This window comes from Scyliorhinus canicula, chromosome 10 (assembly GCF_902713615.1).
Source record: "Scyliorhinus canicula chromosome 10, sScyCan1.1, whole genome shotgun sequence".
NCBI lineage: Eukaryota > Metazoa > Chordata > Chondrichthyes > Carcharhiniformes > Scyliorhinidae > Scyliorhinus > Scyliorhinus canicula.
This window is the reverse complement of record NC_052155.1, coordinates 190,551,653-190,570,700: the sequence shown is the minus strand read 5'-3', so window position 1 is coordinate 190,570,700 and position 19,048 is coordinate 190,551,653. Positions and strand designations below refer to the sequence as shown.

General features: G+C 47.1%; 1 protein-coding gene across 4 annotated transcripts in view; it reads left to right on the top strand.

The window, feature by feature from the left end:
• The window catches only part of bbs9 (Bardet-Biedl syndrome 9), a 537,991-nt gene that overhangs the window by 184,974 nt on the left and 333,969 nt on the right, over positions 1 to 19,048 (top strand). The window lies entirely within an intron of this gene.

Below are 19,048 nucleotides of genomic sequence, written 5' to 3'. Positions count from 1 at the left end.
GAACTAGATATACATACAGAGACTTCAGGAGGAGATGTCGGATCTTGTAAATAATGTATTCAAAGGAGGCAGAGACTTTGGGGGAGATGTCATATAAAGTGTTAATGTTAAATATGCAAATAGGTAGTATTTAGATCGATATGCACAAGATAGATATGTGGCACAGTGGTTAGCACTGCTGCCTCACAGCTCCAGGGACCGGGTTCCTGGCTTGGGTGACTGTGTGTAGTTTGCACGTTCTCCCCGTGTCTGTGTGGGTTTCCTCCAGGTGCTCCGGTTTCATCCCACATGTCAAAGATGTGCAGGTTAGGTGGATTGGCCATGCTGAATTTCCCCTTAGTGTCCAGAGATGTGCGGGTTCCGTGGGGTTACAGGGATGGGGCAGGGGAGTGGGCCTGGGCGGGAGCTCTTACAGAGGCCGGTGCAGACTCGATGGGCCGAATGGCCTCTGTAGGAATTCTATGATTCTACAGCTATGTCATCATTGTTCTAAGATCACATGACAGTGTGCTGAGAGATAATTCTACGTAGAGCTTCATGCTAAGCCTTGTACAATATATTGTATAATGTTCAGTAAAAGGTAAAGTTTTCCAACATCCTCGCCTCCAGTAATATCGGTACATCCTAAACAAAGACAACCTCCGACCCAAAATGATGATAGAAAATGTTGAGTCTAGAAGGCTGTAAAGTGTGTAATTGGAAGATGAGGTTGGTCGTCCCTGAACTTGCATTAAGCTTCCCTGGAACGCTCTCAGCTAGGGACAGAAATGTGAGCAGGAGAGTAATGTAGTGAATTAAAATGGCAAGCTATCCGGAGCTGAGGGCCACGCTTTGGACTTAGCGCAGGTGTCCGCAAAGTGGTCACCCAATCTGAATTTGGTGTCCCCAGTATAAAGGTGACCGCATGGTGAGCAGTGAATACAGTAATATAAAATTGCTGCAAATCTGGAATTCTAATTCAAGTCTTAGGGAAAGCTGTTGAAATAGCTCCTCTGTACTAAGTGTGTTTGTAGCTGTGCATATCTGACTGTGTGCATGGGTGTGTTTACATTTTCAGCTTTAGTTTGAATCCAGCCACAATTTGACCGCAGCACCTAGAAAACTTCAATGCTGATGAACAAGTTCCTGAGGGAGGAGGATATTGGATTTGAAAGTCTTAAACTTGTATAGTGATGCATTACCATGGGAGCTATGGTCTCTTGATTGTCACTTGGAGCAGCAGAGGAATTTCTTAATTTAACTTCAAATTGTTTTGAGGTTTTTTTGCCTCCCAGCATTGAGCATTACTTGTAGTTGGAGTGGCTTTGCATGGGTTGAACTGAAGAGACAGAAGCGCATTGATGATCATTTTATAAATTCATAAAACTTCTGTTTTCTGGGGATTACTTAAATCATCTGGTGGGGTCCCAAACACCCCTGAAATATTAATGGCTTTGAATGTGTTGTAATTCTAAAGCTTTGCATTGTTGCCTTTTCATCTAGATTCCATTATGACACTGCAATTACTATCACACAAAGCAATAGGCAAAAGGCATTGTCTGTCATCACTGGAGCAATTTGGTTGTAAATTGACCAGAACCAAAACAGTGGCAAACATGCCAACTTTTAGGTGCTGTCTCTTTACTTTCAACGCATCAAGTGCTTTTAAGAGTGCAAGATCATAAGCACACACATTAAAGGAGCTCAAGGCTGTTTCTTTGTTTGGTCATTAGAGCAATGAACTAAGCGAAGAATTGTAGGAGTCTTAAGATTTAAAAGCTACGTTAACCTGAATGTACAACAAGGTAGGATTTGAGGGCGGCACGGTGGCACAGTGGTTAGCACTGCTGCCTCACGACACTGAGACCCAGGCTCGATCCCAGCCCCGGGTCACTGTCCGTGTGGAGTTTGCACATTCCCCCCGTGTCTGCGTGGGTCTCACCCTCCGCAACCCAAAGTTGTGCATGGTAGGTGGATTGGTCATGCTAAATTGTCCCTTAATTTGGAAAAAAGAATTGGACACTTAAGGCAGGATTTGGGAGAAGCACCAGTGTACATTCATTATCTGTTTTAAAAAAAATTAATGCATGAATTAATGACTCCCTGCTCTCCCTCACATGAGAATATACGATCAAGTGTTATCTTCGGGCGAAGGAGGGGTTCTCAGACTCTAGGGTATTTGAAGTGCCTCTGTTGCATTATTGCATTTAATGATTCTCAAGTGTGTAGGAAATTTCAAGTGCATGGCCCCTTTCAATTATTTTTCTTGGCTCCACAGGCACTATAATTTAAGGGGCTGACTTGGGTGTGGCCTGTACTTGGGTCTTTGGGGTTACTGCACAGCCACACAGCTTGGAGAGAACATCGTACTTTGGTACAGGCTGAGGATGTGGGAGGTGTTATAGCATCACCATTGGCCAGAGGGTGTAATTACAGCATGATGAGTTTACATAGGAGTTCTGCTAAGTATTTTTGGATAAGATCTTTCCTGTTTATTTTCAGTATTTTAAAACTCAACTTTGATTTTGTTATTCCTGGCGCCCCATCACTATTTCCTGGCGCATGTCCCAGGTCTAGCCCCATAATCTGATACCATACGTTCCTTCATCTGGCCCAGCCACTGCAGCCCACGGCCTTTTGGGTTGATCACTAACACAGATACTTTTTGGACATCCCTACAACAGCTGCTTGTGATTCTACGAATAACTCAGTGCTATTTCACACAGATTTCTAAAAAATCATTTAACTGTTGAACGTGAGTGGAAATTAGTTCCAATGCAGCTATCTTCTCAAGCCAGTTTTCATTTTATGTACTTGTCCTTTGAAACTGCTGTGAATACAGTGATATATCGCCAAACAAACATAGGAAATCCTGCTTTATAAGGGTATGTGTGTGTGGTCATGAGTGCCAAGAGTTGTGCTTTATTCCACCCTGCATCTCAAAAGCATGTTGTAAACAAAATGAGAGGGAAACAGGATGTTGGAAGTGTTAAATCATGTGTACGGAAAGTCTCTTTCAGGTCTCTTGTCATGGTAGGTCCTTCGTACACTGAGAACAGTGGCCAGAGAAATTGACCTGACGGGTGTATCGGTCTCAACTTGGGGCATTTTTACATTTTAATTTGGAGCATTTCTGAAGATTAATTTCTCAAAACCTCGTGTGTGCTGTAATCGTATTAACAAAATAATTGCACAATTCTTAATGGTGAAATTAAATAAAATTCAAATGCTTTTATATTTACATTTTTGTGTGCCAAGTAAAGAGTACAATACATTGTGCATGTTATTATTGAACATGTAAAGAATTGCAATGTTCCCACAATCAATAAATGTAGCTTTGTGGCCTTTAAAGATATTTCAGTCGCATCAAAATAGATCCTGCGCAATCAATAGATGTGATTGACAGAATGTTCTACACAAAAAGGTTTTCCATTATTGGAAACAGCGGGTAGAATTCTCCCATGGCCCTACGGGCAGGTTTAATGGTGGGTGGTCGAATTCAGCAGGACACCCAAAAAATTGGTTTTATGCTGGTATGAATTTCCTGCGATCTGTTGCTGGTGCCCGCCGTGGCAGATTAGGAATCCCACTGCAGTCGGGTTGCCTCTAATGGGATTTTAATGAAGGCCCCATCTCTTCCTCCTCGCCCCACCCAACGCTTGATTAGGAAAACTGCCAATTGAGAATGCATCTGGACCACTGTGGCGTGCAAAAGTCAAGGCTTATGTTTCGGGCCTTGCTCACATCACAGACATCCCGAGGTGAAGGCGATGCTGGAGGCCTGTATCTACCAGACTCTGGAGGAACACATGATGCCTTGAATGGTGGATGGGTATTCACGTCTCTTGTAAGGTGGGAGCAGCAGCTTCACTGATGTCAGACTAGCTTTGAAATGTCAGCATATGCAAAGAGGGGTGGGGGGGTGAGGAAGGTTGGATATGAGTGGGAGAAGAAGGTTTTGGGACAGGGCTGGCGGGTGAATCAGACGGGGCTTGAAGGTGTCTGGTGAGGGGAAGGGGTAATGGGGGAGGTGGATGCAGCTGGGGAGGGGGAAAGGGTAATGGGGGAGGAGGATGTAGGTGGGGAGGGGGAAGGGGTAATGGGGAGGAGGATGCAGGCGGGGAGGGGGAAGGGGTAATGGGGGAGGAGGATGCAGGCGGGGAGGGGGTAATGGGGGAGGAGGATGCAGACGGGGAAGGGGTAATGGGGGAGGAGGATGCAGGTGGGGAGGGGGAAGGGGTAATGGGGAGGAGAGGAAGGGGTAATGGTGGAGGATGCAGGTGGGGAGGGGGAAGGGGTAATGGGGAGGAGGATGCAAGGGGGGAGGGGGAAGGGGTAATGGGGGAGGAGGATGCAGGCGGGGAGGGGGGAGGGGGAAGGGGTAATGGGGGAGGAGGATGCAGGCGGGGAGGGGGAAGGGGTAATGGGGAGGAGGATGCAGGCGGGGAGGGGGAAGGGGTAATGGGGGAGGAGGATGCAGGCGGGGAAGGGGTAATGGGGAGGAGGATGCAGGCGGGGAGGGGGAAAGGGTAATGGGGAGGAGGATGCAGGTGGGGAGGGGGAAGGGGTAATGGGGAGGAGGATGCAGGCGGGGAGGGGGAAGGGGTAATGGGGGAGGAGGATGCAGAAGGGGAGGGGGAATGGGGGAGAAGGATGCAGGTGAGTAGGGGTAATGGGGAGGAGGATGCAGGCGGGGAGGGGGAAGGGGTAATGGGGAGGAGGATGGAGGTAGGTGTTAAGGGATTGGAAAAAATAAGGCTGGGGTTCGACGGGGTGACGGTGTGTGGGGGCAGGAATGGGTAAGTGGGGATGAATGTTTGAGGGAGGGATTTTGAAGGGGTGAAGGAGTAAGGGGGGGGGAGGAGGGAATGTCCATGTGAATGTGCAAGGGGGGGGGAGGAGGGAATGTCCATGTGAATGTGCAAGGGAGGGGATTGTGGAGTCAATGACTGAGTTATTGTCACTCTCCAAGGGTGGGTGTGGAAGAAAGGAATCGTGTGTGTGTGAGGGGACAGGCGGAGCCAGTATGGTGGGAGGGTGATGATGCATCTGTGTACCGGTAAAAGGGGCAGCAAAGGTGGTTGGTGAGGACTCAGAGACAGACACGGTCCCCAGGGAAGGAGGATGTCTGAGAGGGCATGGTGGATGAGGGCGAGATGTTCAGAGAAGTAGGAAACATCACATGTACATTGTCGATGGAGATGGGTTGGGGCTGATGGGTTATGGATGAGAGGTCAAAGGGGTGGAGTATTGGTGATGAAGGAATGGACGTGGGCGACGGGGAGGGAGGAGAAGGTGGGAGCTGAGAATAAAGGGGATGAGGATGTTGGTGGGTGGATGTAGAGGGGAGATGTTGGTTGTGGTGGGGGATGGCAGAACGAGGGAATGTGGGTTATTGGATTGGGGTTGGGTGGGAAGCCGGGCAAAGTCTATATAATGTCTCTGAAAGACAACACTAGGCATTTTACTTAATGATAGTGTGAATATATTTACATATAACACAGTTACAATGTTCACCGGTGCAAACACTTGTGATCAGAATTTCTTCGTTTTTCTTGGCCTACTTCACCAGAGTGCAGCCAGGACATCTGCAGAAAGGATGCAGGCAGCATATGACGTTGTTGGCCCTGTTACCCTTGACTACTGCATGGCTTTCCTCTGGAGAGCGGAGGCCTGAGGGGCCCCAGCTGACTTTGTCTTTTCACTGGTGGACCAGCTGCTTCCTCTGTGGTGACAGATGATGAGGCTGAAGTTGTCACACGCCAAGCGGATTCGAAGGGAGTGGATAATCTCGGAGAGTCCTGAGTGGATGACCTAGGGGTGTCCATCTGCTGCTGCTCCTCCATTTAGGTGCCTGAGGGCCCAGGCCTGAGTCCTTGAGGGGAGCGACGTTGTGGTGAGAAAGGAGAGTGTGTGCAAGTGGCAGCATCAGCTGCCTCCAAGATGGGGACATATTCGCTTCTCAGATTTGCATTGAATGGACCAATCCTGGTGGTCGGCCGAGGTCAGGCTTTCCAGCGTTGATGGCTCTTTCGCCCTCGACTTCCACGAGCTCTGAAGCCCTCTCCTTAAACTCCGTGAGAACCTTGGGTGTGGTTGCCCCCCTCCCCCTCTTGTCTTCTCCCATTCTTCAGCAGTGTGTTGAGTCTTCTGCTAAGCAAAGAAGATAACACTTGCGAGGAGTTGCAGGTTATATCGGTTAGAGCATTGGGTTTTGGATTATTCCTCCCCTCGTGAGATAGCTCACGTCTGTGTGGCAGGTCATCACTGCTACAATTTGGGCAGAAGGCTTGTAGACCAGCTCCCTCCAGAGCGCTGAGCACAGCCATGCACAAGGGTAAGGTTTAGAAATGCATGTGATGTGGAGGCTGCTAGTTCCCTCTGTGCCTAGCCGGGTCCCCCCCCCCCCCCTTCCCACCTACCCCCACTCCATGCAGCCTCCCATACCTGGTGAAGGGGGAAAAAGTGTTGACTCCACGGCAGCGTGGCTGCAATGAAGTGGGTGTATGAGGCTAAAGATGCGGCTGACACTGGTCCTTACACTTTGACATGTTGGAGCCTTTGTGGATTGTGTGACTATGGGCGAGTCTTCCCCTGGCGGAGTGAATAAGATCATCCACTTGTGGCTGACCTCCTGCGCACCCCCGGCACTTATGGCATCAGCCACCTGTGCCCATGCTGCGTTGGTTTACCTGCTGGGCCTCCTACCATCAGCCAGGTAGAGAATATCCCTCCTGACCTCGACCTGGTCGAGGAGGATGCATAGGGAAGCTCATTAAAATTTGGTGCCAGCCGTTCCCCTCCCCTTCCTGACACCTCTCAAAAGAAATGTGCGGACAGTAGGGATTCAGGGCACCTTTTAAATGTGGTGGTGAGTTTACACCATCAGGCCCACCCGCCACAGAAGAGACACAAAACATCCGATGCATAATTAATTTGGCCAGGGCCGGATGATTATGGTGTGGATTCCTATCAGTCTCTGCAGCGGGAAATACACTCTGTTCTCACCACACGGCTTAGTCCCAGACATGGGAATTGTGCCAAATGGTCACCCGGTCTGCGTTTACACTTGCCATTGTGGAGGAGACGACAATGGGATAAAATACAGTAGACCGGATTGAAGGAGGTGCAAGGGAAATGTTGCTTCTCCTGATGGAGTATTTGGGGCCTTGAATGGTGAGCAACAAGGAGCTAATAGGACATGTGCTGTTCCTAATGCGGTCCCCCCTACATTGATGTGGAGATGCCGGCGTTGGACTGGGGTGAGCACGGTAAGAAGTCTTACTGGGATTATCCCTCTCTCTGGATCTGTAATGATTTGATTACCTGCAAATGCTCGCATTCCAAGCATTGTCCGGCATCTCTGACTTTGTCTATATAAATGTTTCTGGAACATACCTCTCCATTCACCTGAGGAAGGAGCAGTGCTCCGAAAACTCGTGTTTGAAACAAACCTGTTGGACTTTAACCTGGTGTTGTAAGACTTCTTACTGCCCTCTACATTGGGAAGACTAAATGTAGACTGGGTGACCGGAACACTTTCACTCAGCCCTCAAGCATGACCCAACCTTCTTGTCGCTTGCCATTTTGACTCAATATCTTGCTCTCATGCCCACATGTCCATCCTTGGCCTGCTGCAATGTTCCAGTGAAGCCCAATTCAAACTGGAGGAACAGAATTCCACATTCCAGTTCGTCATGTTATAGCCCACCATAGTAATCTTTTAGTCATCCTTTAATTTTTGAAATTATTCGATCCAATCGTCTGAAATAGAGTATTGTGAGCGGTTTCTGGGCCCCGTATCTCAGGAACGATGTGCTGGGGCCTTGGAAAGGGTCCAGAGGAGGTTTTCAGGAATGATCCCTGGAATGAAGGGCTTGTCGTCTGAGGAATGGTTGAGGACTCTGGGTCTCCCCCCGGGAAACATGTTCAGATATTTACAAGTGAAGGCATTTGCTAGGCGGCAGGTGGAGGGGTTTCCCCTGCTCCCCAGTAAGGGGGCGAGTGATAGGGTGCTCTCGGGGGTCTGGGTCGGAGGGGGGAAGATATCAGACATCTACAAGATAATGCAGGAGGCGGAAGTAGCATCGGGGGAGGAGCTGAAAGCCAAGTGGGAAGGGGAGCTGGGAGAGCAGATAGAAGACGGGACGTGGGCGGATGCACTGGAGAAGGTCAACTCTTCCTCCTCGTGTGCGAGACTGAGCCTCATTCAATTTAAGGTGCTGCATAGAGCTCACATGACGGGGACAAGGATGAGCCGGTTCTTTGGGGGTGAGGACAGGTGTGTCAGATGTCTGGGAAGCCCAGCGAACCATGTGCATATGTTCTGGGCATGTCCGGTGCTGGAAGGGTTCTGGAAGGGGGTGGCAAGGACGGTGTCGAAGGTGGTGGGGTCCAGGGTCAAACCAGGATGGGGGCTTGCGATCTTTGGGGTCGGGGTAGAACCGGGGGTACAGGAGGCTAGGGAGGCCGGAATACTGGCCTTTGCGTCCCTAGTGGCTCGACGAAGGATACTAATTCAATGGAAGGACGCGAGGCCTCCAAGCGTTGAAACTTGGATTAACGATATGGCTAGCTATATTCAGCTAGAAAGGATCAAATTTGCCCTGAGAGGGTCGGTACAGGGATTCGCCAGGCGGTGGCAACCTTTCCTTGACTTTTTAGATCAGAGATAGACGTTCGGGGTCGTGGCAGCAGCAACCCGGGGGGGGGGGGGGGGAGGGAGGGAGGGAGGGAGGGAGGGAGGGAGGGAGGGAGGGAGGGAGGGAGGGGGGGAGGGAGGGGGGGAGGGGAGGGAGGGAGGGAGGGAGGGAGGGGGGGAGGGGGGGGAGGGAGGGGGGGAGGGGGGGGAGGGGAGGGGGGGGAGGGGGGGGGGGGCAGGAAGGGTCGTGGGGGGACATGCACGACTGTAACGCGGGCAAGTCTGCTCGCTGCTCATGTCTGAAACTGTAGGCTGCCTTGGTTGTTAAGGTTGCCTGGGGGGGGGGGGGGGGGGGGGGGGAGGACTGGTGCGCGCGATGAGGGCGGGCGAGGGAGGGACATTTGCCTAGAGGGATTGTGTTGTAAATAATTTAAAAATTAGTAGGGGTAAATGTCTGTATGGAAAAACTCTTTCAATAAAAATTATTTACTATGAGGACTCTGGGTCTGTACTCGTTGGGGTTTAGAAGGATGAAGGAGGATCGTATTGAAAATTACAGGATACTGCGAGGCCTGGATAGAGTGGACGTGGAGAGGATATTTCCACTTGTAGGAAAAACTAGAACCAATGGATACCATCTCAGACTAAAGGGACGATCCTTTAAAACTATCTCGCTGCTACATGTGGATGACAAAATTTTATCTAAGGTATTAGCGGTAAGGCTGTAGGCCTGTCTCCCTGGGATGGGTGTGGAGCATCAGACAGGCTTTAACAAGGACTGGAAAGTATCAGCCAATATCTGGGGGGCCGGCCAATCACACACACATGTTCTGGCCTTGCTCCAAGATGGTAAACATTTCAATTTCCTTCTTCAACACCCTGTTGATGATTCTGAATATTGAGTTGGAGCTTTCTCCTCTGGTGGCCATTTTTGGTGTGTCGGACTCGCTGGGGCAGCAAACGGGAGTGAAGGCAGATATCCTTGCCTTTGCCTTACTGATTTCCTGGAGGAGATTGTTGGGGGGTTTTGTAATGTGGGTTTTGTGTGTCATCTACTGTGGGTTTTGTTGTAAAATTTATTGTAAAAATGGAAAATCTAAAAAATATATATTTTTAAAGTTGTTGTAAAGTCTCTCAGTCTGAAGCTGTTCATTGTGATCATATGTGCTGAATGGTGAGATTGAAAGCAGCCTAGACAGAGCTGGAAGTCTTACACCAGGTAAAGTCCAACAGGTTTGTTTGAAATCACCACTAGCTTTCGGAGCGCAGCTCCTTCCTCAGGTGACCCATGGACGTGCCACCCGCCTGGTCCAAGTTAGTGGAAACTAGTGCCACAGGGAGGTCTCCAAGGCAAGGCCATTCGATCCCGTGCGTTGGGTTACTCTGGCGCAGACATAATCAAATGAGCCTAACTGCTCGCTTGAATATGGAAATTTGGCACGCCCAGTGAGGGCAAGATCCAGATCTCGTTGGATCCCGCGAGGCGTAACGAGCATTGTAAATCTCGCAAGAGGCCTCTCACGAGACTTACCGGCCTCATTGCGACCCGAGTCTGGAGATACGAGGCTGTTAGATCAAGCAGAACGTCTACAAAACCCAACACTTCTGACAATCTGGTGCATTACAGATTTCTTATCCAGTGTATTCTCTGTTCATTTATAATGACTTGGATTTACTTGCGATATTCCCCCTCTCCTTCTGACTTAAGCTCTCTCTCCCTCATCTACACTTAAAATTTCAAACAATGATTAATTCACTGTTATGAATACCATCGGAACAGAAAACTAGGTCCAGTACTCACTATAAATACCTCATTCAACTTAAACTTACATTTTCTTACGATAACAACAGTTTTATTGCACTTTGGCTCTAATGGTAAGGTATACATTTTGTGTGTAGAAGATGGATTGCTTATCTTTGGTCTGTTGCTTAACTTTTATGGATTTATCCATCATTTATTCACCAACTTGGTGCGATCAGTTGCTAGGGATTTGTTTCTTTATACCTTCCTGGATTGGACATATATCACTGCACCATCATTTATCACTGAGTTATCATCCTGGAATTTCCTCCCTGAACGCCGTTGTGTGAGCACCAAGGGCTGGAGCAGTTCAAGCAGAAGGCCCGACGCACTTGCAAAGAAAAAGATACAAGTGAAGTACTCTTTCATACTATAAATTAAATTTACTTGTTCATTTCTTCTGCATTCCATCAAAACTGGACTTTCCCCCTTCTCTTAGAGGATCATGCCATCATAGCCAAACTATTATTGAACCAGACCGATGAGATGGTATCTCTAACTTCAACGTTTCTCCGTTCTTGTCTTGTCTGGCATTTTAAATGTTGAAATCTGTGATGAGGAGCCTTTTCTATTTTCTCTTCAGAATGTCCAGTGGTTACAGAGCTGCTTTGAAAAAATGCAAAACCTAGTCTTGGAAGTGATTCGCATGGATCATATAAAAACATCTGTGTGCATTGTGGTGCAAAATAAACTATCTATCTTCTGCACACTTGAGATATTTTTCTGCGATCTTGCACACACAGATGAATGCTCAGAATACCAGAGTCTCATTATATTTATCAGATTACGATAGCTCAATGTCTGTTAAAATTTGCTTTCAGTAACTGTCTGAGACGTTTACAGAAAGATGTGAAAACAAAAGACCTTCTGTCCATTTTGTTTAGGATTGGTAACTAAATACCTGACCAGTTGTTAGTCTGTTTGCTGTGTTTCTTTTTCTGTCAGTCAAATATCTGGTGCCTTTGTATCGATTTACCTCTTTGGTGTAAATTTGGTACAGGTATTCGATAGCTATTTTAGTATTTTGGTGCCTTTAATTTCTGTAGATTTAATTTGTAATTGTGTTGCAACCATTCCTCAATATTCTTACTTCCATTCTTGTGTCCATCCATGTAGCATTTAAAACTTCTTATATATTAATTGATGCTTTGTGGTGCTTAACAATGTAGATCACAGATCATAGAATTTACAGTGCGGAAGGCGGCCATTCGGCCCATCGAGTCTGCATTGGCCCTTAGAAAGAGCACCCTACCTAAGCCCACACCCTATCCCCATAACCCAGTAACCCCACCTAACCTTTTTGGACACGAAGGGCAATTTAGCGTGGCCAATCCACCTAACCTGCACATCTTTGGACTGTGGGAGGAAACCGGAGCACCCGGAGGAAACCCACACAGACACTGGGAGAGCGTGCAGACTCCACACAGACAGTGACCCACGCCGGGAATCGAAACTGGGACTCTGGAGCTGTGAAGCAACTGTGCTAACCACTGTGCTACCGTGCTGTCCACGGTATAATTATAATTCAGTTCTCAGTGAAAAACGAATGCAGACAATAAAAATTGTAATATCTGGGGCTGCTTTATCAACATTTTATAAACATATGAATCTGAACAGTTTAGTTGAGTTTAATTCTGTTGAATCTGTACTTTAAATAGTTTTCCACCCCATTCTTACCATTGAGTTTGGTATTTTTTGCGAACGGTCCTGCTTTAAGGTGTTCCTTAAAACTTACCACTTTCGTCAAACCTTTGGCATTAACACCTCATGTCAATGCAGTGTCAGATTTAGTTTGAAAGTATCCCGGCAAAATGCCTCGGGAGGGTTTACTACAACAACAAATTACAGTTCTATACTGTAGCGCATTTACCTCAGTAAATCGTCCCTTAGAGCATTATCTTAATACCGAACCAAGAGATAATTAGGAGAGGTGACAAAATATTTCCTCAAAGAAGTAGATTTTCAGGAGGGTCTCAAAGGCAGAGAGAGTGGGCTTTGGGAAGGAATTCCGCACCTTGGAGCGCAGGCATCTGAAGGCACAGTCTCCAATCGTGCAGCGGTTAATATTGAGGATGCACAGAGGCCAGAATTAGAGAGCACACAGATTTTGGAGGGTTGTGGGGCTGGAGGACGTTACAAAGATGGAAAAGAGCAAGGCTATGGAAAGATTTGAAAAGACGGATGAGAATTTTATAATTCAGGCATGGCTGGAAGGGATCCTGTACTTTCATCATTTCCTAATTCCATATTTTTATCAGAGCAGAATGCTGCTTCCTATTCTTATTGCAATGCTTCGATACAGCTGAGTGTCCTGTTCAGCGGCTGAGGGCAGGAGAATCAATTGTATTCCCTCTGGGGAAACTGTGGTAATGTCATTGGACCAGAGGCCCAGGGTAAAAGCAAATTACTGCGGATGCTGGAATCTAAAACCAAAGAGAAAATGCTGGAAAATCTCAGCAGGTCTGGCAGTGTCTGTAGGGAGAGAAAAGAGCTAACGTTTCGAGTCCAGATGACCTTTGACAGAGAAAGTGGGAAATGTTTATACTGTGGAGTGAGAATGAAAGATGAGTCATAGCCACAGAAACCCAGGGAAACCGGGTGCTAATGGCCACAGAAACCCAGGGAAACCGGGTGCTAATGGCCACAGAAACCCAGGGAAACTGGGTGCTAATGGCCACAGAAACCCAGGGAAACCGGGTGCTAATGGCCACAGATACCCAGGGAAACCGGGTGCTAATAGCCACAGAAACCCAGGGAAACCGGGGGCTAATGGCCACAGAAACCCAGGGAAACCGGGTGCTAATGGCCACAGAAACCCAGGGAAACTGGGTACTAATGGCCACAGAAACCCAGGTAAACCGGGTGCTAATGGCCACAGAAACCCAGGGAAACCAGGTGCTAATGGCCACAGAAACCCAGGGAAACCGGGTGCTAATGGCCACAGAAACCCAGGGAAACCGGGTGCTAATAGCCACAGAAACCCAGGGAAACTGGGTGCTAATGGCCACAGAAACCCAGGGAAACCGGGTGCTAATAGCACACTACAGCCTTCCAGTCTCAACATTGAATTCAACAACTTCAGATGATTAGCTCTACCCCACCTCGACAGGTTTGTTTTCATCCCATTTCATTTTAACTGTCATTTACCATTTCTTTCTCTCACCTTTCTTTATATACATTTAACCCCGCCCCCCATCTTACCACTTTTCCTTACCCTTTCTCTCGTTGCTTCCCCTCCCCCCACATCTACATCTGTCACAGTTCACCCTCTGATGATAGTTTCTCTGCTGTTTTGCCTTTTACATCTTTTGTTCTCTCTGGGGACTGCCATTAGCACTCTTTCCCCGTGGTTTCTGTGGCTATTAGCACCCGGTTTAAAACTCTGCCTGGTACAAGGGCAATTAACCTTTGTCAGCAATGTCCACTTCCCATGAAAGGATAAATAAAAAATAATTCCTCTAATAATAATACTGAAGCCATTGTCGTTTCCACTCCAAACTCTGCTTTGTAACTGTCAATTCCATTCCCCGTCCCTGTAAACAGTTTGAGGATAAGGCAGTCTGTTCACCGCTTATCTGCTGCTGAAACCCTCATTCGTGCCTCCATTCCCTCCAGTTCCACTATCACGACTGTGCTTGATCCACATTGGCTCCCAGTCACACAATGTCTTGATTTTTAAATCGTCACCCTGGTTTTCAAACCCTTCCATGACCTCGTCCCCATCTCTGTAATCTCCTCCAGCCCCAGAACTCTCTGAGATATCGCTACTTCTCTAATCCTGGCCTCTTGGACATGCCTTATTTGAATCGCTCTGACATTGGTGGCCGTGCTTTGTTGCCCAGGCCATAAACACTGGAAATCCCTCCATAAACTGTAGTATCTGTTTATCTGCTTTTCCTCCTTAAAGACACTTTTACAAACCCCGCTCTTTAACTAAGCTTTTGGTCATCTGACTCCGTATCTCCTTATGTGGCCTGGTTCATACTCGCATCATGGGAGTTTCAGTCCATTAAAGGCGCTATATGAATAGAAGTTGGTGTTGGAGAGAAGTCCCCTACAGGGCACACCTGGTAGGGACACCAGGTCTCCTTCTCTGATGGACATTAAAGAAATAGTTGGGAATACTTTTTAAAAACAGCCAACTACCATGTATTTGCAATCTAATCTGATTAGATAGTTCCCCGCCATTTCTTTTATAAATCATAGAATTTACAGTGCGGAAGGAGGCCATTTGGCCCATCGAGTCTGCACCGGCTCTTGGAAAGAGCACCCTACCCAAGGTCCACACCTCCACCCTATCCCCATAACCCAGTAACCCCACCCAACACTAAGGGCAATTTTGGACACTAAGGACAATTTTAGCATTGCCAATCCACCTAACCCGCACATCTTTGGACTGTGGGAGGAAACCGGAGCACCCGAAGGAAACCCACGCAGACACGGGGAGGATGTGCAGACTCCGCACAGACAGTGACTCAAGCCGGGAATCGAACCTGGGACCCTGGAGCTGTGAAGCAATTGTGCGAACCACAATGCTACCGTGCTGCCCTACAATGCTACTGTGCTGCCCTCTGTTATGTTTATGTTATGATGTCCAATAACATGTAATGTAGACCAGTGACATGATCAGTAATAAGTTTAATTCACATCCTTTACTTATTTAAACATTACATCAGATCCTTGTTAAACTGTTTTTTTGGGTTTGATTAGTTGGCATAATAGTTATGGTTTGCGACAGTGCATAAAGCTGCAAAAATGACACCAAGAACCAAAAGACCTTGGACCGAAAGCATTCTTAGTAAACACTGTCAAGATGAGACTACCTTGGGTGTTATTATGTAGGAAGAAAAGCATTCAGCGTTACAGTACTTAATTGACACTATTCTGAATGGGCCAAGGTTTATTTACTGTTGGGCATTATTAAACTCAGCGACTGAATTACTCATTGTTCCGGCAAAGCTGCTTTCTAAAAAATCCACCGTTGCCTCTCTAGCGTTTTTGAACGTTGGAATGCATGGTGTGCTGAACTCTGACCTTCCAGGTCATGAGAAAATGAGCTTTATAGAAGTTAATTAAAATTTCTGGCTCAACTATTGGTTGATACCTTCTAAAGGTGTTTCAATAATATTCCTGTCATGAAATTTTGATTTTGTCTTAACTTTTACATTTTATTTGCCATCGCAGCTGGATTTTGTTTGTCCGTTATACTGTCTATTGTACCTGAAACTAAAGAGTCAGAGTTGCTAAATCCATTCCATGACCACTTACTGACTTAAGTTTGTAGAGAATGCCGTGAAAGGCAGCGCTGGTCTTGACCCCTGGTATTTGTAAACAGCAGACAGTGTACAGGAAATAAATGCTGTGCCATCAATTGGTGGGAACTGCAACCACAGGATAGCTTTTTAAACATGATCTCATATTCAGATACCAAAGTAAGACTCGCTTTTTAAAATAAATAAAGAACCTATTAAAGCAAATGAGTTGGGAAAGAAACAGAACAGATTTTAAAGAATAACGCAGAGCACACAGGATGAATACATGGTTAAGATCAACAGGATTAGACTAAACAAATGTATAACCTAAGTGGACCAACAGGAAAATTAGAAATCAAGGGTAAAAAGCAACAGTACAGGTACTTGTTGGAGGAGTCACGTTAGTATGGGTAAGGACAGCACAGTGGCACAGTGGTTAGCACTGCTGCCTCATGGCGCCGAGGTCCCAGGTTCGATCCCGGCTCTGGGTCACTGTCCGTGTGGAGTTTGGACATTCTTCGCTGTGTTTGCGTGGGTTTTGCCCCCAAAACACAAAGATGTGCAGGGTAGGTGGATTGGCCACGCTAAATTGGCCCTTAATTGGAAAAAATGAATTGGGTACTCTAATTTTTTTTTAAATGTTAGTATGGGTAGGGTAAGTAATGAGTGGAGGTCCTGGTACCATGTTGGTAGCACTACTGCTTCATATTTACACTGACAACTTGGTTTTAGAAAGTGGGCTTGTGCTGGGGCCATCTAAGTTTTTTTAAAATTTGTTCATGGGATGTGGGATTCAAACAGGGATTCCCAGAGCATTACCCCGGACCTCTGGATTACCAGCCTTGTAACAATACCACTAGGCCACTGCCTCACTTAAGTGACATGAGAAATGCTGAGAAAGGTAGAAATGTTGTGTTTCTAGATGAACATAGATGTTAACTGGAAGCCAGTAAGTTCTCTAAGATTTCAAAAGCCCCAAAATGTGTTTGGCTGTGTACATACTGCCTGACTTTGTGACAAAATCGTCATTGAGAGCATGATCTTTGCTGTACTTTGAAAGCCCGATACAAACCTTGCTCCTGTGTGTTCTATCTTGACCATGGTACAATTTCCTCATCTCCTACAACCTCTCCTATTTCTCTGCCTTTGATCTGCAAAGATCCTTGTGCGCCCTGAAAGTTTTCAGGATTGATGTTCCTTCTCCATGCCTCTAGTTATGCACGAGCTTCCTTTGGAATGGGAAAACATAGAGTTAGATGTGGCTGTACAGGAGACCTCGATCAACCGGATCTCCTCTCTTTCATAGTGGCAGGCACGGTTCTTACAGGCTTCTTGTGACTGAGAGGACATGAGAGGTATGGAGAAGAGCCATATCTCTATCATTCCTATTGGGGTTCATGAAGCACAGTGCCTTTACTTAACTTAATCACCCTTGAGGTCATTTAAACTCTCAATAAAATTAATAATAAAATCTCTCAAGGTGTCTCGCAGGAACCTTATCAAACAAAATTTGACACTTAACCACTTGAGAGTAGATGAACAAATGTTTGGAAAAAGAGCCAGGTTTTAAGGAACATCTTAAAAGACGAAAGTGAGTTGAGAAGCTTAGGGAGTGAATTCCAGAACTTGAGGCCGAGGCAGCTGAAGATAGAGCCTGTCATGGTGGTGATTCAAATTGGGGTGAGCAAGGACCAACATTGGAGGAGGGGAGATCAAAGATTTAAGGGCTGGAAGAGATTACAGAGTTAAGGGGGAGACCATGGAGGAATTTGAAAACAAGGATGAGATCTTTAAAATTACTTAACCAGGAGCAATGGGCTGCCTTTAAAGAGGCTTCCCATGAGGCAGAGAGCTAAGCAGATTCTGAGCTCCCTGAATGATGAAAAAAATGAAGTTGAAACAAAGTGCATATGACAGATGTCAGGTTGATAATAAAAGTGAAAGCCAGTCTGGCGATAGAAACATTCGCACAACACAAGTGCCAGGCAATGACCACTTCCAACAAGAGAGAATCTAACCATCTCCCCATGACATTAAAATGGTAATGCGCTGACCACCACCCCCCCCCCCCCCCCCCCCCCATGATCAACATCCTTCAGGTTACCATTTACCAGAAACTGATCTGGGCCTGCCATATAAATACAGTGAGTGCACAAGCAGGCGATAACTCACTTCCTGACTCCCTAAAAGGGACAAATTGGTCACTATCAACAGTGGATTGCAAGACCTGGTGATCCTCCAGGTCATTTTTTTCCTATAAAATGTCATGTCTTTATTCAAAATTCTGAATGAAAAAAAATTCAAATAAAAAACTGTTATAACCAGTGTGATAGTGTGAAGTTTGTATGGTTGATAATGTGAATTGACAGAACCACGTGGTCATGGTAATGCACTGTAAGAAATCTTACAACACTAAGTTAAAGTCCAACAGGATTGTTTCAAACACTAGCTTTTGGAGCACCAGTTTCACCTGAGGAAGGAGCAGTGCTCCGAAAGCTAGGGCGCGATTCTCCCAAAACGGGAGAAATCGTAAAGTGCGCCCCTTCCCGATCGGGAACCGATTCTGGTCCCCGGTCGGGGCTAGCAGCCCGACGCCGTAGGCTCCGGCATGACGGGCTTAACGAATATCGTTAAGCCCGCTTGCCGGAGTTAGCGCCGGCTGACGCATCATATGACGTCAGCCGCGCATGCGCGGATTGGAAGACTCCAACCCGCGCATGCGCGGATGACGTCATCGCGTATTTGCGCGAAACCCGCGCATGCGCGGGCCGGGTTGCCCCTCAGCCGCCCCGCGAATGGATACTGCGGGGCGGCGGAAGGAGAAAGAGTGCCAATCGGTGCCATGGTTATGAAAAGCGAGTTTGTGACGCCGTTTTTACGAACGGCCAGACCAGGTGTGTTTGCCGTTCGTAAAAACGGCGTAAAGGGCTGGGACTTCGGCCCATCGAACAGCTGTGAATCGCTGCCGGCCGTAAAAAAAACGGCGGCAGCGATTCGGGTCGGGAGTTGGGCGGGGGGTGGGGGAGAATAGCGGGAGGGCGGGAAAAATGTCGGGAAGGCCCTCCCGCTATTCTCCGACCCGTCGTGGGGGTCGGAGAATTTCGCCCCTAGTGTTTGAAACAAACCTGTTGGACTTTAACCTGGTGTTGTAAGACTTCTTACTGTGCTCACCCCAGTCCAATGCTGGCATCTCCACATCATGGTAATGTACTGTCTTGTTTAGGTGTGTATACCTGTGGCTCACCTGTCAAATGCCCTGGCCTTCGCATCCATACGTAACTTGCACTTTCTGTCTCCATTGTTTTCCTCAAAAGACACATTGGTTCAAGTTTTGCACAGAACCTCTTGGTTTGGCTTTTAAAAGTAAATGTGGGA